This window comes from Ambystoma mexicanum, chromosome 12 (assembly GCF_040938575.1).
Source record: "Ambystoma mexicanum isolate Mex_15411 chromosome 12, UKY_AmexF1_1, whole genome shotgun sequence".
NCBI classification, from domain to species: Eukaryota; Metazoa; Chordata; class Amphibia; order Caudata; family Ambystomatidae; genus Ambystoma; species Ambystoma mexicanum.
The window spans coordinates 512,304,135-512,327,435 of NC_090936.1; the positions used below are offsets into that span (position 1 = coordinate 512,304,135).

At 45.7% G+C, this 23,301-nt stretch overlaps 1 protein-coding gene across 1 annotated transcript in view; it reads right to left on the bottom strand.

Moving 5' to 3' along the window:
- The window catches only part of FBXO7 (F-box protein 7), a 415,977-nt gene extending 393,738 nt beyond the window's left edge, over positions 1–22,239 (bottom strand). The window contains exon 1 of the mRNA XM_069628791.1: positions 22,013–22,239. The gene's annotated coding sequence lies outside the window, so the exon portion shown is untranslated. The remainder of the gene's footprint in view (positions 1–22,012) is intronic.
- Between the last annotated feature and the right edge of the window lie 1,062 nt (positions 22,240–23,301).

Genomic DNA, 23,301 nt, shown 5'->3' on the forward strand with positions numbered 1-23,301 from the left:
AACAAAGAAAATAGAAGCTTCTTTCTCTTCCATGAGCAAGAGTACGAGTCAGAATGATCCTCTTCACATAAAGAATATTTTCTTAGTTCTTCAATAGCAACAATGATTGTCTTTGACAGGATGCTTTGCCACAACTGGGTATTTCTGAAGAAATAGAACTCCTCTACAGCAGTTGTTATACAGTTCTTTCTTCAGCACCACAAGCAACATAAGTTGTCTTTGTCAGGATGTTTGCCACAACTGAGTAATTTCTGAAGAGATATTACTCCTCTACAGCAGTTTGCATACAGTTCATTCTTCAGCAGCATAAGCAACACAAATTGTCCTTGTCAGGACCACTTTACAGCACTTCATCAACTTATACCTGGTTTACTCCCATGCCAGGCCTACTACTGCTTCACAGATTTGCCATTCGGGTATACTCCCCTGCCTGAACAGCGATTTGCAAACAGCGATTGCTTCTGTGGTTAAGATCAACTTATAACAGCTTTACAACAGCTTCACAATGTTCATTATTTTGCAACATCATACTTTTTAGCAACTCTTCAGGCAAAACAAGATTCATGTTGGTTCTCTTTAATACCTTTCTGCAAATTATGCTCCTCTATTTCTGAATAATTTTTCCAGAAGGGCAGCCTTCTTGCCACTCACTTTCCCCCCTTCATAAATAACCAAATACTGACAAGGCTATTGTCTTATTCTGCTTCTTACTTTGCTTTGGCAATGTGGGTTTAAACCAGCTTTTGTTATATGCTTGTCAAAATATGGGGAACAAGCTTCACAACCTTTGGACCATTCATTAGCCCCCTTCTGCCTTTGGTAATATCTGTTGGTTCTGTATTGCCTCGCTTCTGGTTTCTCTTGGCTTGGGCAGTGGTTGTATGTATTAACTTTTAATAATATTGCCCTATCGGGTTGCTGGGTTCTCAACAAACTCACACGCTTAAAGTTACAGTAATTTAGTTTTGACAAATACTGTTTTTGCTGTTTTCTGATAATGCGGTATTCAAAATAACTTTTAGTATTACTTCCACTCATACACAAGTGTTTGCTACTTGATAAACGCCTGCCTTGAGCACGCAAGCGGTCTCAGAGCACTGCGGGTCACTATCAACTGGTGAACTCTGTGGGTAAGGCATGCGCGTCCGATCCCCTCGCTGCTCTTAGTTGTTCTGCTTCAGTGGCTCCTCGTGACCTGGCAAACTGCTACTTGTGGTCCGCCGTCGACTGGTGCCACTTGTAAAAGGAGATTTCTTTGCTCTGGATGCTCTCTGGTGTTCGACAGACACCGGAGACAGCCTCTTGGGGAGGAAATCTTCCCTCGCTTTTGCTTCCCACTGTGCAGCCTCTGCCAAACAGATATTCAGAGGGCAAGCTTCCCTCTTTCATGCTTCCCGCTGCGCAACCTCTGCAATTAAGGATTCTGGAGGCACAGACCCTTTCAGGACCGGCTACTGTTTTCTGATTATCAGTGGTCCCAGCGTCTTCTCCCTCCTCCAGTTTCTGCATCAGCTGCATACACTGTTCAGACTACTCTTCCTGCTCACGCTACTCGACAGTGGCCTGCACCTGAGGGGGCCTTTTAAGCCTACATGTCTCCCTCAGGAGTGGGTCATTTCTATTAACAATTTGACCACTCCTGCAACATTGTTCCTCTTTAGTCCTCTTCTTTGCCCCAGTACTTCGGAATTATGGGACTTGAAGTCCTTAATAGCAAAGTTAGTTTTTCTGGCTTGATTTTCATTCTGAAATTCATTTCTGTTACCCATAATATTCTTTAAAGAAATATCATAAGAATCAGTCACCAGACTTGACTGTAAAGAGGAATAAAGTTCTTTAGAGTTTAAATCGTTATTATTCACAGATTTCCTTTCGCAGTACCTTGGGACTTAGGGGAGTTTTTAGCTTTATAGGTCTCCAGGGTTTTGTAAGGGTTTTTTATTTCTTCCAGTGTTTAGGGATTTGTGATTGTTTTTACAAACATTTAGATGTTTAATTTGGGGAACAAAAAGATTGGTATGATAGCAAGCCATTACAGACTTTGGTAGGGAAGCAAGGCCTTCCTTAGAGGAAGATAAATACAGTGTCTCACCCCACGGAGTCCTCTCCTTCCCCTTGGCCCTTTCTCCTCCCAGGTGATCCTGGCACATAACACCACCCCCAAGGTAAGGATCAGAAAACGTCTGCCTTTCCCTGGCCACCTGCGAGGAGACTTTAGGCAGGGGTTTAGTGAAGAGTCTGTAGGATTCATCACATCGCTTGGTGGCAAATCACAGCGGCCCCTTCCACAGTGTGACCTTGTGGGCAGTGTTTAGCAAAATGTGGCTCACAGAGTCAAATATTGCTCCTCGTGTGCTCCCACTTTGCAACTTCCCCAATGAAAAGCGTGACTGCATCTCATATCGCCGAATTGAAACAATCACTGCTGTCAGAAGCAGAGGCCTGGGAGTGCAAGGCTGAGGCATTAAGACAGCATGTAATTGCCAGCCTCTCACTTCCTGACATGGATCAGTGTTTTACTTAACAGGGGACAGTGGCGCTCTGGTCTTATGCTATTGCTAACAGTTGGACAGTTTTTCTGACGTTCAAGGACTTAGCAAAATCATTCAAGTGAGACAGTACAAGCCTCCACTCTTAGCACAAGGCTGTACCACCTGAGTTCATGGTAGCATAGACAGAGCAGCCAGGAGTATCTTAGGAGGGAGAGAGGGCTGTAGAATCAGTACAAAGAAATTGTAATATACATATGGTCCAAAGAAACAATGACACATTGTATTGTAAAAAGAGTGTTTTTTTTATATACAGGCAGACCAAGAGATTCATGGGTAAGTACTATCAGAAAGCATATAAACACATTATAAAAACACAACACTATGCTTAAAATACACAGATCAAAGCAAGACCTTATTTCGAACACCTAACAGTATTTCTAGGTAAGTCAGACCTTTGTATACAGATTCAGTATAGGGCACACCTATTTTTGGGGAGTAAAACCATATGTTACTTTCAGATTACTTTACAGTAATACAAGGGTAGTAGACGCTGTCAGTTATGCAGTGACACTCAGCAAGGAAATCACATAGTGAGCCAACTTGTGCATATACTTTTCTGAAACACAGATTCAAGAAACAGTATATACCTCTACTACTTTTGTGATAACACACAGTTATACTAGGTGACTAAGGCCTTGTTGGTGTAATATACAATTACAGTTGCTTTTCAGCTCAGTGGAACACAGTCTAAGATACTTTTTACACTAATTTTGGATGCTCCATGCTACCCACGGTCAGCTACACCTAAAGGAACACTTTTCATTAATGGCAAACAGTTATTCTAGGCAGTTAAAACCTAATGTTGTAACATACTGTTACTACTGTTTTTTTAAGATCAGTGGAACACAGATTGAGATAAGCAATAACTCTTTAACTTGCTTTAGGATGGCACACAACTAACACAAGGTTAGTAAAACCTATATGCTTTTTAAAGGGGCTATCAGCACCTTAAAGGTATAACCTTTGGCAGACTTATTTTGGATATGCTTAACATAAAGTCAGGGGAAGCAAAGCCCAATTGGGGGCACTCATACATCTATCCTAACAGGAATAGTAAAGTGAAGGCAACAGCATTACTATTGGGGAAGAGGCACAACCAATTCACAGGTGATTAACTTAACCTTATATATACTTTTCAGAATAGTGCAACACACATTAAAGGTAAGTAAGAACTTTTGTAACTGCTCAATCTCAGAGTTAGTTACCAACCAACTTCTTTTACAAGTAAGTAACTTTTGAACACTTGTTATTCTTTTCAAGACAGAACCCTTTTCTTATCCAGTCCTTCCCTTATTCTATAGCATGCGTCCACTCCGAGGCAGTAGAGGGACCCTAGTGGTCTAGGTGCCAGCTGTAGGAAGGGTGAGATGGGGTTCAGTTGCAGGCAAAGTCAGAGTTCTGGAGGAAGACTGTTCTTCAAACAAGTAAGTATTTCACTTTAAAGTCAGTTGAGGGTCCAGGGACTTCAGAGAAGACACCCTAGGAGGATTCCGCAGTGGGCCTCGGTGAACTGGATGAGTGGCCTCCCAATCACAGAAAACTCCCCACAGCTATACAGAAATCACAAAGGCTTAAGGTAGGTAAAATACCCCAGCCAACACAGTACCTCAGCACAGAAGAAGAGTTGCAGCAGGAAGACTTCAGGATCTGCTGCCAAAAACCTGGCTGATGGATTCAGGGATCACAGAAGAAGGCTCTAGGCAAGAGTTTTCTTACGGCTGATTGCGGCTCTGCGGATATTTTTGGCTTTTTCGTGAGCACAGAAGAAGACAGAATTTACTGGTCGGATTCTCATTGTTTGCAAGTTCCAACACTCTGACTTTTCGGACCTGAATCGTGCCTCTGGAGATCCAGCAGGATGCCCACGAAGTTTCTGCGAGATTTGGAATTCGGAAGACCATGCACCGCACAATGGCTCGAGGTCCCAGGATAGTCGGGTATTGCAGCCCCGCAAGGTTGCAGCACTGCATGGGATGGCTGAAAATGCAGGTGGTCTTGAGTCTATTGGGTCTCACCAGGCTTTGGATCAGGGTCATCGTTTTGCGGTCCCCATGTCGATTGGAAGGAATGGCTACAGCAGGCTCTGTTTACACAGCAAGCTCTCTGGTCCCTGGAAGTCGTCTCAGCTGAGGTTTCTTCATCTTCCTCTTCGGTTTTGGCGCCAGTGGTCGACTACTTCTCCAGCTTCCAGGATCAGACTCCAGGATCAGACTTTTCTGCAGGAACCCAGCCAATCAAACAGCCTTGCAACATTCAAAGTTGAGGGGTCGGTAGCCCTTTCAGGACAGCCAACCTTCCAGTTTGAACTGGATTCTCGCAGTCAGGCTGGAAGACAAAGGGCTGCACGAGTTTTGGACTCCTACCTCGCTTCCTGCCTTCACGGGATGTATGCCGAAGCTAAAGTTTACACAAAGGAATTTCCCACCATGGATGTCAAGAGAAGAAACAACAAAGGACAAGGAACGCTGAAGTGGTGAAAAAAGAGGACCGGGGCCATTTTTGTAAAATGAGCACAAATGGGTGCCTTTACCCGGGCTGTGAAAACAGCCCGCGGTAAAGTTGCACCAAATTAATAAAAAGGTTCACTGGCACCAGCCATTAAAGGTAAGTTTGTCCTTGTAACATAAATGTTACATTTCAAATGAGACAGGGGATACTCAGTATCTCCCCAGCACTCCACATAAGGTGGGGGGTGCTGGTCTCACCTAATAAAATGTAAAAGGGATCCAAAGATCCTTTCTACCATTAGGAACTGTAGTTCTCACAAGGGTAGCCAGAGAAAGTTAAAAAGGGAGCCCCAAGGGCAACCCAGCAATAATAGACATGTATTGCCAAAAAGTTGTCAAAGTGGATAACTTTTAAAAGACACTATAGAGTGTCTTAAAAGTGACACCCATAAAAAGAGTAAAAGACTCTGTGAGTTTGGGAAAAGGTTCCCTCTCACTGAGGTATAGGGAAAAATAATCTACCAGCCCAGCATAAAGTTCTGAGGTTGACACAGGTCAGGAAGATTTATCATTGATATGAAAATCTTACCTAACACCAACACACGGGAGTTCTTCCAGAAAGAAAAGAGGGTACTGCTAATTAAAGGTAATGTTTCCTGTTTTGCTGCATTTTGAAGCATAAAATACTTACTTGGGGGCCACAGGGGCTAGGGGGTGAGGAACGGACTGGGACCGATAGAAAATGATTTGTGTTCATCCAAGCAGGACTGTGTTAATCAACATTATCCCATTAATGCACATCAACTTGGTGAACTAGCGTGCCAATGCAAGCACGAAGCATACCCTTATCGTTTGATAGCATGCTTAATGACAGATTAACAGCACATTTGCAAATGTGAACTGGCATCAGTGTTGCTAACTTTAGCTCCTCTGCTGTGCCAGAATAATTATGTGCATAATTTGATTTCCCAGCCACACCGTTGGTACATTTTATAGCATTTACTATGCAAGAACAGCCAGCCAAACTTAAGTTGTGCTGATGGTTCTGAATTCATTGGAGTGACACAGGGTGGCCCCGGTGACACATGGACAGAGGTGCCAGCTCTGCAACCATGAGAACACTCAAGAGAAAGTGGCGCAGCGCCTGCGCCCGCCGCCACCCCTTCAGGCTTGCACTTATTTTTAATAGTTTGTTCATGAACTGCTGTTGAAAATAACCAACTCTTTTTTTTAAAGCGCAAGCCAGGGTTTGCCGGGGAGACTCCAGGGGTTTCAATTGCGACCCCTAGCAACCCTTAAATGACGTCCATGAATATGTGAGCATATTGTTAACTCGTATCCAGCTCGCATCTCCTCCCGAACAAGTTAAGCCAGTGGCACTTGCTGATGCACATGGCTATAACCTGCATTGTACCTGCACCCCCGAGCGCTAGTCACAGCACTGCTCTTGTGGTCGTGCACACCTCCCCTCATACCTCAACCATGTCCCGAGGGGCTCCACAGCTCACGCCAGCCTCTAGACCCATTACCCATCACGCTAACTCCAGCCCAAGTCTGGCCCCCTGCGTACACCTGATGCCTCACACAACGCACTGCCCAACCTGCCTGCCCACTGCCCAACCACTGCGCATGGCATACAACCGGCGCCACCCCTGCAACAACCACAAGCACTCCCACTCGCTCACCCACACTGGCCCACACCATCCAGAACTTCCCTCCCATACACAACCTTCTTACCTCCTCTCACCCACAGTCCTGTCCACCCGCCCCAAAGCCGGCTTCACAGCACACCTGCACAAACTAAATGGGGCCCTGCGCGCCACCTCCCCAGACCCACCCTCTTCCTCCCCTCCCTGAATGAGCTGCACCTCCAGCCTGTTGGGAGTGTATCAGACCCCCACTCGCGATGCCCGTAAGCCCCCACATACGAACAGACTCACTCCGACACGTCTGCTCGTCTCGGACTTCCCGGTCGCACTGCCGTGCCTGGGAACGTCCCCTTTATTTATAATGCACACGGCAGCGTGCAACGTCACGTCGCCGCGTGCGTGTCCCTTAAAGAGACATCGCCACACTCTTCCTTTTTCATGAGGACAAACAACAAAACTTTATTAGTCTACACAAATCATGAAATAACATTTCAACATAACTTTCCAACATACATGCCAAATCCCCACACACTCCTTTATTGACAACCACCCTGGATCCCCTTACATAACATTATGAGCCCATACACCACTCATGAAACATGTCCCAATGCATAATCGCTGAAGTAAGCAGGTTTCCGTCGCCCAAACCTCTGGGGGTACCTTCCGCTTACCTCCGGCACGGGTAGTCCATCCGGCGGCCCTGCCTGGGCAGGGGACGAGGGCATGGAGGGTTGGCATCCCCCGTCGTCAGGCGCTTCCATCCGGTCCGGTTCGAGGGGAGGCTCAGTTCTCGAGTCCTCTAGCTTCCTAAAGAAGCTCACATTCTGAGTGAGGCCGACCGCCCGTCCGAGGCCATCACCATGGACCCCTTGACGGCCACCACATCAAGTGACTCAGGTTCGTAGGGGAGAGAGAGCTTTCCATGGGGGTGTCTGTTCCTGATAAGCACCTCATCTCCCGGCTCCAGTCGCTGAGGGCAAAGTCCTCTCCTGGCGTTCTCCTGTTCAATCCGCAGCCGGCGATCCATCTCCACCTACTGATCATCGATGACCCCGGGCTCCTTCTCCCCCATCTCCGGCAACAGTCCGCGGGGGCACCGTTTGAATAGGGCTTCAGCCGGCGCCACTACTGTGGATGCATGGGGGGTAGTGCGATACACCCGCAGGAATTGGTAAAGGGCCCGCTGCAGGCACTGTCCCTGGCCCTGGGCTATCCTGAATGTCTTGTTTAGTGTCCTCGTCAGTCTCTCTGCTTCACCATTCGCCCGCGGCCAGAGTGGGGTGATCTTCCTGTGTTGTACCCCATATCCATCCATCAGCTCCGAGAACCACTCACTTTGGAATGGCACCCCGTTGTCGGAGCACAGGGTGTGGGTGAACCCGTGGGCAGCGAACACTTTCTCGATGGCCACCACCACATGCTCAAAAATCACAGAGTCTACAAATTCCACCTCAAGATATCGAGAGTACTCATCCACAATGACCAAGAAGTGGGTTCCCAGCGTGGTGGATCCAAAGTCTGCATGCACCACTTCCCAGGTCCTTGTGCCTCGGGGCATGGCCTCAATCGCCAGCTCTCTTTGCAGAGGGGACGCCGCCTGACACCAGGCACAGGCAGCAACAAAGTCATCGACCTTCCGCTCTAACTCCGGGAACCACATCTTGAGGCGCAGTCGGGCCTTGGTCTTCGCGGTGCCTTGGTGTCCATGGTGGGCCAGAGTGATCACTTCCTTGATCTTTGACTGGGGTGCAACTATTCGGTCGCCTCCCAGCAGAAGACCAGAAGCCGCGAATGACAACTCCTCCCGCACCTTCCACAGTTGCTCTAGCCCTATCTTGGCATCTTGTGTGCGCCCGGCAGGGACTCCAGCACCGTCTTCCAAGAACCCTGTTGCATGGCGTGTTTTAAGATTTGGAAGCACTCATCCCCCGCTGCCGCTGCCTCCAGATCTTCGAGTGGCATGGCATTGGGGGTAGCCGCCTCCACCACCATGCGAACGTGATCGTCCGCCTCCTCGGCACATGTGTCCTGTTCCTCTCCGTCGATCACTCCTGGATGCCTGGACAGATAGTCCGCTGCACTGTTCACTCCTGGTCGATATACGAGAGTAACCCCGTATTCCAGGAGGGCAAGCATCCATCGCTCTATCCTCGCTGGTGGTTTGGATGAGGACCCCGCCAGAATTGGAAGCAGGGACTTGTGGTCCATTACAACAGTCACTGGGCGCCCCAGGACATAGAGTCTGAAATGCCGGCAGCCCCATAGCACTCATGTTCGATTTGTGAGTACCGCTGTTCGGTGTCAGACAGCGCCTTGCTGGCGTAGGCCACTGGGCAGACACTGCCATCCCGATCGACTTGCGTTAACATGGCCCCCCAGGCCAAACGGGCTGGCTTCCACAATGATTCCTGAGGGCAGGGTGGGATCAAAGAACATCATGGTATCCTCTGCCGTGAGTGCGCTCTTGATATCGTCGAAAGCTGCCTGTTCGAGGGGGCCCCACTGCCAGGCGGTTTCCTTCTTTGTAAGGGCCCTCAGGGGCTCAGATCTTGAGGCCAGGTTCTGAATGAAGCGTCCACAGTAAGTTACCATGCCAAGAAAGCTCCTCACATCAAACACCGACTCAGGCGGTTGGGCCTTCTTAATATCCTGAACCTTTCTCGAGTCTGGTGACACCTCTCCCTCCTTGAAGACAAACCAAAAGAATTCAATGGATGGGAGCAGGAACTCACATTTCTCTCTGTGGAGCGTGAGGCAGAGCGACTGCAGCCTTTCAAAAGTTCTTGCCAGCTTGCGCAGATGATCCACCTCAGTTCTGACAAACACTAGGATGTCATCACTAATGTTTAAGATGCCCTCTAGGTCGGCAAGGGCTCCTCGGATGATGTTCTGGAACACCTCAGCCGCCGATGACACACCAAAACGGAGTCTCTTATAGCGGTAGAGTCCACGGAGGGTGGAGAACAAGATTATATACCTCGACTCCGGGTGTAGAACGACCTGATGGTAGCCGGCCCGGAGGTCCAGTTTGGAGAAGAACCGCGCACCCTGCACCTCCGCAATGATGTCGTCGATAGTTGGGGTAAGATGTCTCTCCCGCTTGATGGCCTTGCTAGGTAGCCTCATGTCGACACATATGCGGAAGGAGTCAGGCTGCTTAGGTTTCCTTGCCACAACAATTGGGGACACCCACGGAGTCGGACCCTCCACCTTCTCGATGATGTCTAAGTTCACAAGATTGTCCAACTCTTTGTCCACCTGCTCCCGAAGATGAAAAGGCACCCTCCGATGTTTCAGGGCTATGGGCTGCACCGATTCGTCGATGTGCAGCCTCATGGGGTCATCAGTCATTTGTCCAATTCCGTGGAACAGAGCGGAATATTTGTCCAGGAGATCATTGATGTCTTCGAGATACACAGAATAGGCAAAGCTGACAATGCCGAGGGCCTCTGCTGCAGCGCAACTCAGGAGAGTGTTCGTGTTCACTGGCGTGACCTAGAAACAGACGGTGATCTGCAAGCCATCATGTTCCACTTTCGCTACAAAGGCACCGTCCAGTGGGATGGGTTCCAAGCCCCCAAAAGCTAAAATAAGAGCCTTAGGGTTGACCAACCTGGGAGGCATGTCCATAGCGTCATAGTGTCCACGGGCCATCACATTAACAGAGGCCCCTGTGTCTATGAGTACTGGGACCGGTGACTTGTTAACTTCCACCACACACCTCAGCTGGCATCTGTTCTTTGACTTGAGGACCCCCACACTCGACACAAAGAAGATGTTCTCTTCCTCCACCTCTTCCTCCTCTTCCGCTGTGGCACCCTCCTCGCCCTGGTTGACGTGGGTCACATTCCAGGGGCGATTTTGACAAAAGAAACTGGACCGAACCGGGCCTCTGGGCACCATCACAGGCAGGGCTGCCTTACATACCCGGGCATAGTGATCCATGAGACCACATCTACCACAAGTTCTTCCAGCCGCCGGACACTCAGCAGGGGGGGGTAAGTCATATGCACACTTCTGGCACGACTCACCGGCTCTTCCACCCCTGTCACGGAGGCCTGATCCAGGTCTTCTGGCACCTCTGCCGCCCCGATACATGGCACACACCTCCTCAGTCTTCATGTGCGTGATCCAGCCTCCATCCTGGACGCCCAGGCTTCGGACACCTCATGGCGGCGTCCTAGCTCGAGGATGCGAGCAAGCGTAATGCCTGGCTCCCTCAACACCTGCTGTCTCAGTTTACCAGATGAGCATGCCTGAATGAGCATCGTCCGGATCATGTCGTCTGCATCACCCCATGCACATGCGATAGATAGGCGTTTGAGGCGGCCAACGAAAGTGTCTAACATCTCCTGCTCCTTCTGCTGAGCTGACAACATCACAAACCTCTCATAGTCAGCATTGGCGAGGGGCAGGAAATGAGCCTGAAGAGCAGCCTTTGCAGCCGAATAGGTGCCATTAGCTGCTTGTATTGATTCAAAGATTTCCTGCACTGCAGGTCCAGCTGCGTACAGCATGGTGGCAAGTTTGCTGTCATCGTCTGTTTCCATAGTTGCCCTATAGTACATATCTAGACAATCCACCCACCTTTTCCATCTGGGCCCCAGGCTGGATGGTGGGCCTGAGACATCAAACTCCGAGATGGGCTGCTGGTGGAGCCTGAGGTAGCTGCGAGCTGGAGGCTGCACTTGAGGTTGTGGCTGCACTTGAGGTTGTGGCTGCCCTTGAGGATGTGGCTGTTGAGGCTGTGCTTGAGGTTATGGCTGCACTTGAGGTTGCTGCAGATCTGCAGGCTGCCCACCGTCCTGGTCACCAGGCACATTCATGGGTTAGAGCGCACAGGCACCCCCAGCGTGGCTTTTGGGGGCTGCAACTCACTCCCACCACCACAGTTCAGTCCCCTCCTGGGAACCACTTGCCACCAGTCCAGACACACCCAGGCAACACAAGTCCAAACCTGGTGGTGTTGATGATGAAGATGATGAGTGGCAGTACTCCACACCCACAGGTATGATGATGAAGAGGACAATTAACATGGACGTCCACAGCTGCAGTAGTGCAGTGGTCAGGTACAGAGGTCCCAAAAATTGAGCCATGGAGGCATTGGGCTAAGCAGGCCCAGCCAATTCAGCCCTTCACCTCGCCTGCACTCGACGTAGGAGGCCCAGAAATAAAAAAAAATCCAAAATCTGGGCATGGATGTGCAGGTATGACTGCCTGCAATCAGTTTTTCCAAAAGTTGGGCCTGGATGCCACTCACCGGACGAACCGGAGCTCAGAAAGTGTCTACGGCACAAAATCCAAGATGGTCGACTGCCGCGTGGTAAATGCACGGCCTACGGCGTGAAACGAAGATTTTCAAAGATCTCCGTTTTCATGAAGAAAAATTGAAAAGACCTTCACCGCCAGGCCCAGGCATTCCACCGACCTCGTTGCCACTGTTGGGAGTGTATCAGACCCCTACTTGCGATGCCTGTAAGCCCCCACATACGAACAGACTCACTCCGACACGTCTGCTCGTCTCGAGCTTCCCGGTCTCACTGCTGTGCCCGGGAATGCCCCCTTTATTTATAATGCACGCAGCGGTGTCCAAAGTCACGCCGCCGCATGCGCGTCCCTTAAAGGGACATCGCCACGCAGCCCACACCGACAACCAGCCTTTCACCCTTGCTAGCTTACAGTACCACACATCTCCCCGAGGACCCCAACCTAGTGCATCCCAGGACCCTGCCACCAAACCTTGCATCACCAAGCAGCACACAAGAACCGCTTCCTGTGACGCTGCCGCCCCTCCTCCCCGCATCCCACGTCTGTCAGCTTACAGACCCCAACCTTGCAGAATGCCACAATGAGCACCACGACTTCCAAGCCCACACTATTCACCACGTCTTCCAAGCCCACGCTATGCACCTCTTAACAACCAAAAACCCCCATACCTAAAATCCAGCCTCAACCACACAACTCACTCCTACCCTCCATTAGAGGCTGGAACGCTCATCTAAGACTCAGGACCAACACCCCATGCGCTAAGCAGCAGCAGGTCACTTCACCACAGATTCCTGGTTTATGGTCTATCCATCACATTTTTTGCATCGAGTTACATTTCCATCTAATTTTTTGCAATGAATAAAATTTGCATTAAATGCTTTTTTTTTAATGGGGAGTCCCTGCCACATCCCCCATTTTTTACCCTTTAAAACCCACCCAAAAATAATTAACCCTTACCCCTTAAAAACATGCATTTGATGCATAAGTTTTCGTTGCAAACCCCTTGATTTGAATGGATAGACTTTCGATGGAAAGTCCAGATTCCTGCCACCAGATCACCCTCCATCAGAGCCCGGAATGATTACCTAGGATACAGGAGCACTACTCCATGTACTGATGGGCCCCAGCTCACTACACCACAGATTCCTGTCATCAACTCTGCGCCTAACCACACTGTCCCACACCAACCAACGACCACATACACCCTAACTCAAACACCACCATGACACACAGCCTTCCCTTGCTCTGCACCCTCCTTAACATTAGGTCCATTACTGCTCATCCTCACGAAAACCTAGACCTCATCACCATTAATGATCTAGATATCCTAGCCCTCACCGAGACATGGCTCTCCGCATCAGCAAGCCCTACCCTCTCCATTGCCATCCCCGCTGGCTATGTCATCCTCTGCTGTGACAGGCCGGACAAGAAAGACGGTGGAGTAGCCCTCATTTACAAAGACTTTCTCCCACTACATACCTTTTCCACTACCCCTATGCCCCACTGTGAATCCCTGTCTGCTAAACTTAAATGTTCGCCTAATAACACTATTAACATACATCTCATATACCGACCACCAGGACCCATTGCCTCCTTTGAAGATGACCTTACCCAACTCATCTCTACCAACCTCAAACCCTCCACTCAACTTATGCTACTGAGCAACTTCAAGTTGGGCTTCAATGACGCCAAAGACACAAACGCTACAACATAGCCAATTCCCTAACAGCCTTTGGTTGCACCCAACTCATCACAAATCCCACACATGCCCACGGCCACACTCTAGAATGGCTGATATACCACAACTGCAACATCACCATATCATCTATCCTCCCATGGCCTTCGTCTGACCACCACACCATTACCTTTTCCATTGCAGCCACTAGCAAGACAGCCAAACCCATCCCTATCCAGAACATAACTATGGCCGCAGGTCTCGCAACCTGACGAGTGCCAACATCATTCCCCTCATCAACACACCCCTCCCTACCACACTTGTCCCCTCAGCCTTAGTTGACCACTATAACACCCTGCTCTGCTATGTGGTCAAAATCCTTGCTCCTCTGAAAGCAAAGAATCCTACAAACCCAACCCATCACAACTCTTGGTTCACCCCTGAACTACGCCAGAGCAGCCAAATGCACAGCAGAAGCTGTCTGGCTCAAATTCCCTACCACTAGGAACAAGAACCACCGCTCTTCTCTCTCACACCACTACAAACAGCTGATCCTCACCTCAAAAGTCTCCTTATACAACACCACAATTGCCAACGCCACCTCAAGTTCCCGGGAACTCTTCACTATTCTCCACGAATTTGAAACTCCCCTGTCTCCCGGACACCATTGTCAAAGAAAATGACTGGTGTAACAAGATCCAAGACACACTCACAGTTAAATCACACAGCTCCAAACCAGAATACTTACCAAACGAGCCTGTCTACCCACGGCAGACTTCGAATCGGGACCACCTGTGATGACATCCCACTCTTCAAGTTCCAGCCCGCCAATGTAACCACCCTTGCCAACATCATTTCCAGCCTCAACCCTCCTGCTGCAAGGGAGACGCCCTCTTAGCCTCCGTGGTCAAAGACTACATTGAGCCCCTTCTCCCTTTGATAGCCTCCATTATCAACTCGTCCTTCACAACCTGCTGTGTCCCCTTCTCACTCGAGGAATCCTGGATCTCACCGCTACTAAAAAAATCCACCTTTGACCCTGCCATCCACACCAACTACCGCCCATCACCACTGTCCCCCATCTCCTCAAAATCATGGACAGAGTAGCTTATGTACAAATACAATCCTTCCTTGAACACCATCACATCCTTGGCGTCCGCCAGTCTGGTTTCTGCCCCAAGCACGCAACAGAACCAGCCATCCTTAATTAAAAAAATCAGCTAGACACTGCCGATGACAAAGGATCCTTATCCCTGCTCGTCCTCCTCGACCTCTCAGCGGCATTCAACCTCGTAGACCATAAGATCCTCTGCCAAGCACTCTCATCCACCTCCCACTTCTCCCCAGATGCCACAAACTGGATCACCTCCTTCCTATCCAGCAGATCCTCTAGAGTTGTTGTGAGCGAGGCCACTGCCTCCCCAACTCTTGTGGAGTACCCCAAGGCTTGTGTGTCTCACCCACCTTGTACAACGTCGACCACCTTGAAACCTTAGGTATCTCGTTTACCAACTATGCCGATGATACCCAAATTCTCATCCCCCTCTCCGGTGATGACCTGAAGACACCCTGAGAATCAACAAAATATATGAAACCAACCAAGCCTGGATGGCAGCTCACAGTCTCTACCTCAACGACAAAAAGACTGAGCTCTTACTCATTGGGCCTTCTGCCCATCTTAAGAGCCTCCCCAGGGAGTACACATCCCTCGTCATTGATGGACACAAGATTTCGGTAGCACCCTCTGTCAAGACTTTGGGGGTCTACCCCGATTCATTGCTCTCCTTGTCTCGCCTTGTCAACCACACCGCCTCGACCTCTGGCTACACGATCAAACAAAGGACTCGCCACTAGGTAGTGAATTGACTGGAAACGGTTGTGATCAAAATCTATCTGCAAAACAACCTAGGCAGAGTCCTTTTTTCAACTGGAAACAATACTGTCACCTGCAAAAACAAGAAGAAAAAAATCGCCATACAATACATCTACCATTTATAATTATTGTGTCAAGAGAAACAGAAATATGGATGACAAATATCAAGCAAGGGATGCAGAAGCAGAGATACTATTTTCATGCTGTAGAGAATTTTCTAATACAAGTCCCCCTCAGAAACTAACACATCACTGAGATACCTATTTAAACAACTGGAGACAGCCAGCAAACAGGAACTATCTAAATGGTGGTAAATAAAAACACTAAAAATGTACCTGGAGGTAGGACGAATTCCTAGAGGATTAAGAATCTGTATTTTTCCATCATTTGATGATGAGGATAAGGCAGCACTCAATGATTGGGAGGAGTTACTAACAAATACATCCAAAGAAATGATGGTGAGAATCATTAACCAAGCTGCCTTAACTCATGAAAAACCTACTAAGGAAATCATTTTACTAAAAGAAAAAATAGAGAAACTTAACCTTCCGGAATTGACTTAAAAAAATTACCAGATACTGGATGAATATTTGGGAAACTTCACAAAAGAACTAAAACAGAAGAAACAAAATAAATTCATCTGTGATGAAAAAGATTATAAGGATAAGATAATATATACATTTCAAAGAAAATATGATTTTAGAAGTAGTTATATGGAGAAACAAAAACTTAAGACAAACAGTAAAAGTACAAATGTATCACGTCTCTCTCATCAGATGTGGAAACCACAAGTGATACTGATACAAGACAAACCAAAACTGTAATAGAAAAATAACAAGCAGAAAACACACATTGTTCTTTTTTAGAAGAGGTGAGACGCTACAAGTAAATTCTGAGCACCACTCCTCAATTTGGAAATCCAAAATTTGGCCAAAAATCAAAATACCTCAAAAAAAGCCATAAACATAAGAGAGGAAAGAGGGGAGGGACCACCAACACCAACCGGAATACATCCAACAGGAATGACTACAAGGTCACAACATCGGGGGAACATGAGATAGACCTAATACTCAACCTTTCAGACTAACAAATAAAACCAGCCCTGAACACTGCACTGAGTAAAGGCGTATCATTCAGTCCATCAAGTAAGGCTGATTATTTTTAGTCTCAATTAGATATCTACAAATTTTGTAGATGTTTAAAATTGGAGAAATTCTTCGAAGAGGTTCAGAGAAGAACCCAGGAAGCAATAGAGAATGCGATCCCATCCAATCTCTCAGAGAAACCTATAGAAAGTACCATTGACCTTCTCAATATTACAGAAGAAGAGGAATATACCATAGCAAGATTTTGTGAAGGGCAGAAGTTTGATACCTTTCTATGTGAAGAAACAAATTGTAAACCTAAATCTAAATTTACAGCAGCAATACCATCAGGAAATGTGGTTGATTTGTTTCAAAATGCCATCAGTAATGAATTGCGATCAAAGTATCTACATAACAAGAAAGGAAGAATTTGGTAAAAACCACCCAAATTGCACAGGACGAATGGCATTTACCTTCTATAAAATCAACACACACACACACAACCAAGAGAGGATATTTTCTTCTAATAGTGTTTTTGAAAACATTAAAAGGTTTGCATGCTTTAAACTCCAGGAACCAATACAAATGTTTTCCCTGGGACTTGCAGTACCGAAATGGGACATGTCACCTTTAGTTTGTTATTCTTCATCAGGTGACATAGTGCAGTGGTGACGTGTCGGGCCTACAAACCTGACAATGCGGTTTGATCCCTTAGGTCAGCTTTAATTCATAAATTCAAAGAAGACATTCAATGTTTCCCATTTTAGCTGGGGGGACTGAGTCTACCCTCTGAATAACGTGGGTGGACTCCGTCCCCCCGTGTGTACCCTCGACTTGAGCCCTGATGCCGCCCCATTATCAATGGAATAGGTTCTCTAACTGAGAGAATGCCACAATATGTGGGCATACATCTGCAACCTCTAGCATCAGGCCTTGCTTCTTTTGTATGGGATACTAAGCACATTATACAACAACTAGATTCAATCCCTTGGGAAAAAGATTTCAGATTTATTACATTGCATGTAGTTTCACTATATACAAGTATCGAACATGCCAAAGATATCAAAAGCACTGAATCTTTATTTAAAAACCAGATCCATCTCAGATCAGGAACAAAATAAAATGATAATCCAAATGTTGACATTTGCTTTGGAAAATAACATCTTCTGTTTCGATAAACAACTATATCGCCAGTTACAAGGGACTCCGCTGGGGTCCAAATTTACTCCAAAATACACAAATCTTTTCATGGGCTATTTTGAGATTAACCACGCCCGGAAACATCCGGCATTTAACAACCATAGGAATATTATTTTCTGGGGTCGTTATATGGATGACATATTAATCATTTGGGAAGGGGAAACATCCGAGCTCACTTCCTATGTGGACTACCTTAATACAAATGATTTCAATCTAAAGCTCACAATGAATGAAAGTCCAGCCAAAATAGAATTCTTAGACTTGGAGCTATACATTGAAAATGAGAACATCCAATCCAAATTGTTTACTAAACCGACTGCAGGTAACAGCATACTGCATGCGTTGAGTAACCACCCAAGACATTTGGTCAACAATAACCCCTGTGGGGAAATAATAAGGTTAAAAAGAAATTGTAGCTCTGAAGGCGGTCTATCAGAAGAATATTGAAAATACAATACACAAATGTACCCAAAGAGGTTATAATACCAAGATACTAGAACAAGGAGTACGAAAGGGGGAGAAAATGCCAAGAGAATACAGGGAGAGGAAGAAGGATAAACGTATCCAGATGACCACAACAATTCAGAAGCACAAACCTTGAGGAACATTTTGAAAAAATATGGGCACATTCTTCAAATAGATGAAAACATAAGAAAACATCTAGATAAAACACCAAGAATATGTTATCATAAAGCTCCTACCATCAAAAAAATAATTAAACCTAGCCATTTGAAATCGCTTAAACTTCAATCCAATCATTGGAAAATATAAATGTGCAGGATGCAAACTATGCCCACAAATGCTACACGGGTCAAAAGAAATCCTAATGCCAAATGGAAAAACCAAAAAAATACTACAATTCATAAACTGCAACATAAAAACATGTCATCTATGGTATGAAATGCATATGCCAACAAATGTATGTTGGTGGTACAATTCGGGCATTAAAAACCCGTATTTTTGAACATATGAGAGCAATAAGGAATATGGATCTTAGATATCCCATGGCAATTCATGCCTGTACAGTACATCCTGAAATTAAAGTTGAAGATATAAGATTCTTGGGCCTTGAAAGTATACAAGAATTACCCAGAGGAGGAAAAAAAGAAGTTCTCTTAAAGTAGAAAGAAGCAAAATAGCTTTTCCTTATGGACACATGTGAAAAGGGCCTAAATTGCGACAATGAGATGTCTAATTGGATATAACAACTAATGGAACTTTACATTGTTTGCTTAACAATTTGTGATAAATTGGAAAGCTATTGTTTGGTTATCATAATGGATGTAAGAAGAAACTGTACTTGTTTCAGTAAAATTCCTCTGTTAACTTATGAGCATAACACTTAAGCAACACTAGTAGAAGCATCACAAGAGGCTTGGTTAAAACAATAAAAGGTCAGGGTACTAGAAGTCTTAAGCCCTACACTGATAGCAGCATAAACTAAGTAGCACAATGTGGTGATAAAACCTTTAATATGAGGCTTTACCTAATTAATACTGTATTACCAAAAGCAACACATTAGCGGAAAAAAAGCCTATATTTAAAACATCAAAACTCTTAATTTCCTTTACTACTAAGGAAAATAATACTTTTTCCCTGATTACCAAATTCTGGGAATTATGTAAACAAAATGGCAAAAATGGCCCCTTCACACAATCGCTTGATGACATCATCATGCAAATGTGCGTGAGCACGATGACGTCATTGTGCAATGCTTCTAGATCAGTTTAAAAATGCTGAAAATCCAAGGACTATCCAGTGTCCAGGATTGGCGGCATGGAGAAAGGACAATTGAATCCTATACTCAAAGGTAAAAAATGAAAAGGGAAAAGGTCTTTCCTTGATTTTTTAAATGTATTTATTTTTTTCTAAATTTCACTTTACACTTATTTAAAAGAACTCTTAAACTATTACTTAGATGGTAACTATACTGATGTGAGAAAACTCAATGTTAACTATGATAGCCTCTGCATCCATAGCCACTAAGGAATAACTGAAACTGAATTGTAAGAATAATATTTAAGTCCTTTCAGATAAATAAAAAGGAACTTTTCCTATCTTTGTTTAGAAACCCTGAAAACATTGTTAAAAAAAGGAAAATAAGCTACTTGTGAACCTGATGAAAGATAGATGTCTAAAGTATCTGCAAAACCTTCTACAGTGAAATATTAGAAGTAAGGGTGAGTGGATAACCCACATTCAATTAGTACACACAACACAAGAGATCACTACTCACTTATTAAAGAATTAAATATGAATTGTGTTTTGAATTTAATTTCGTCTATTTTTCTTTGATTCTTTTGATTGCTATAGATTCTCTCCTGATGAGCCCCTATAGGAAAAGGGGTGAAGCATGTGTAGAGAGACATACATGAGAGACATAAAATCAAAGACAGTTATGTGCTTTATTAAAAAGTGAACCTGTTGAAAGAAACATTTGTGTGAAAATACATTATTGACAATTAACCCTTAATAGTACGAATTAGAACTTGGAATAATATGAGATATTGAAAAACAATAGATAATTGAGAACCCAGCTGGTGCAAAAGGAGAATACCTACCCCCCTCCAGAAGGTTCCATGTGATATAATTGCGGCAAAAATTGCCGTGATAACAAAATATTGCGGCAAAAATGCCGCTGTTTTTGCACCGCAGTCAATGTAAAACATGCGGGGGACACCCCTGCAATTCCCGGACACATTATACCATTTAAGGGGAGCGGGGGACATCCCCTTAAATGGTATAATGGGGCACACTTTTACCGGGTCAAACGGCGGCATTTTGGCTGCAATATTTTTTTACCGCAACATTTTTGCCACGATTATATTACCTGATACCCTCCAGAAACTAAGCGATCAAACTAATTAACGCCTGCAAACCATTCCTCACCACCAAAAACCGTATGGAAGTTGCGCAAGCTCTTATATGCTCAACACTTGACTACTGCAACTCCCTACTCTGTGGCACCTCAGAAAAAACCTCTGCAAACTTCAAATCACCCAGAACAATGACCTCAGAGCCGCCCTAAACCTGGGCAGGAACACATATCAGAGACTAGATCGGGTCACTGGCTTCCAGTAAAAGACAGAATCACCTTCAAAATCCTATCCCTCACCCACAGCTGTCTTTTGAACAACGCCCCAAGCTACCTGGCAACCAGTCTTAGAAAACACACCTCAGCAAGACCCACCAGGGAGGCCTACAGCCACTGCCTCATCACACCAAGGTTCAATCAGGCCAAAGCTGGGGGCACCAGCTTCCCAGTTCGAGCGCCATCCCTCTGGAATAAAAGTGAATGTATGGCAAAGGGAATCCAGGCAAAGAAAATACATACATCAGTATGGTCCTAGGAGCGGGTTAGTCGCTCCATCAAAGGTTTGAGCTGACACTCTCTTGTCAGCTGGGGTTCAGAGCAGCACAGAGAATGCATTCCAAGCTAAGTGTGGCGTTTCGTCTGGCACCATACTGTCAATTTTACCCTGTCTGCCAGGGAGCACCAATATGAGGAGCGTGATTTGAAGCCCCCATGTGAGAATTCCAAATGACCCAGTTTCTACCTTCAACTCAGATGACAACTTAGTTCGAAGCATGGACACAATCATAAACTGGAAGGGGAATATGCCAGAAATTTGGGATAAGAAATTTCTGACTGAAATAAGGGGCAAAATAAAAATGATCAGTAATGTTCCCAGAGCAGCAAAGCACGAGCCATGGGAGGCCCCACGTAACAAAGTTTTAGGATGGATGAACCAAAAAATGAATCCCGCAGCTGTTAGATGTAGCGATTTGAAAAAGCTCAAAAGAGTCCATATCCCTGAATGTAATCCTCTCGCGGACTGTATTATTGTAGGATGTGGGCAGACTAATCTGCCAGAATACCTACAGAGGAACATGGAACTTCAGCAAAAAAGCTTCATAGCTCAATATTGTTTTGCACTCAACCACCTGAAGAACTGCAAAGTTATTAATGACCCATTGATCTTTTGACTTGTTAATTTTCCGGATCTCTTTTTAGTTTAATTTTGTGTGTTCTTATGATATTTTATGATTATTTTTTATACTCTGTATGTAATTTGTAGGCACCAAAGGCCATCGGCCGAGGTGTGTTACAATAAATTATAATTCTATCTTGTGAAGATTCTGTTATGTCATTTGAGCCCCTGTCTCCAGGATCTGAAAGGTGAAGACATGGGGTGGGGAGCTCCCTGCACTGCCACATGGAACCCTAGTAAGTGCTCAAGCTGCCCCCACCCCCCCACTTACCTGTGTGTCCGGGAGCATTGTCCAACTGCTACTCAGGATGGCAACAGAGAAGAAGTTGTCAAATCAGAAACTGTCTGCCTGATTTTATATTTTTTGTTATTAGTATGCAGTCTCCCTGGGCAACAATCCCACCCCCATTGTAGCCAGATCTGATTACAGGCACTCCACCTTGTGTGGCAGAGCAGACACCACAGTCACCCTGCTCACATGGGGAATGATGTCACAGTCAGGAATTCTTGGAAGAGAAAGTTAACCCTATAGTTGCCAGATGGAATTACAGACCCTCATGTTCACTGCATTCAAAGCTTTTAGACATAGCAATACATACAAATAGAGCATCCATGTACAGACAGTGCTGTCGCATGTTGGAACTGTGTGATTCCACTTCCAGTAAATAGGCAGTTTTTTCAAAGGCATTTCCACATGCAAATTAAGAGCAAATCTCATACATGCCAACATTATCTATTCCATTCGGTAGACGCTAGTCCAGTGCTGGTTTTACCTTTGCATTCTTGGAGTCTTGGATTTATAATGGGGAAATACAGTACTACAAGCCCCAGAATACAAAGTTAAAACCAAGACAGGGCAAGCAACTCCTGAACAGAATGAATAATGTTGGTATGTATGAAATCTATAATGCTGGCTTTTACTTAGGTTTTCCTGGATTTATGAACCTGTCTTGACGACCCATTTCATTGAACCTTTTCAGTTATTTTTTTCTGTGCCCCCTGTGGTGAACCAGAAGAAGGAGTCGGACTAAGGTGGGGCATGTTCAAGGGTGTTTATTTAAATAATAAGAAAAACGCCTATCTAGCCCTATAGCTATGAAGGAACGTCCCTGTCTAACAAACTAAAATGAATGGTGCTTGTCAAAATGTCCCAAAAAATAGTCCTTAGTCCAAATCCTATATACTATCTGGCCCTGCCACTTAGAAAAACAGAACAAAAACATAGATCAGAGCAATAGGGTCTATGCTTGGGTTTTGCTTGGCCCCAGTACTGGGATCTCTCTCCAAGAGATGGTTTTAAAAGTTCTTCAGTTTCTCACAATGCGGTCTTCCAGCCTCTTTGCAAGCTTTGAACATCCAGTCTTACATCTCTGGACAGTTGCACCACACTCCCTCTTTTACATGGAAAAAAAGGGTCTCTTTAATGCAATGCCACCATTTCTGACTTAGTGTTGGAAAATGTTCCTTTCTTTGGTTTGTGCACGTGAACCCTCCTGGTCCTCTCTGTTCATAGTCTTGCTTTATATGCTTCATATTTCCAGCGCTCCCCAAAGCCCTTTG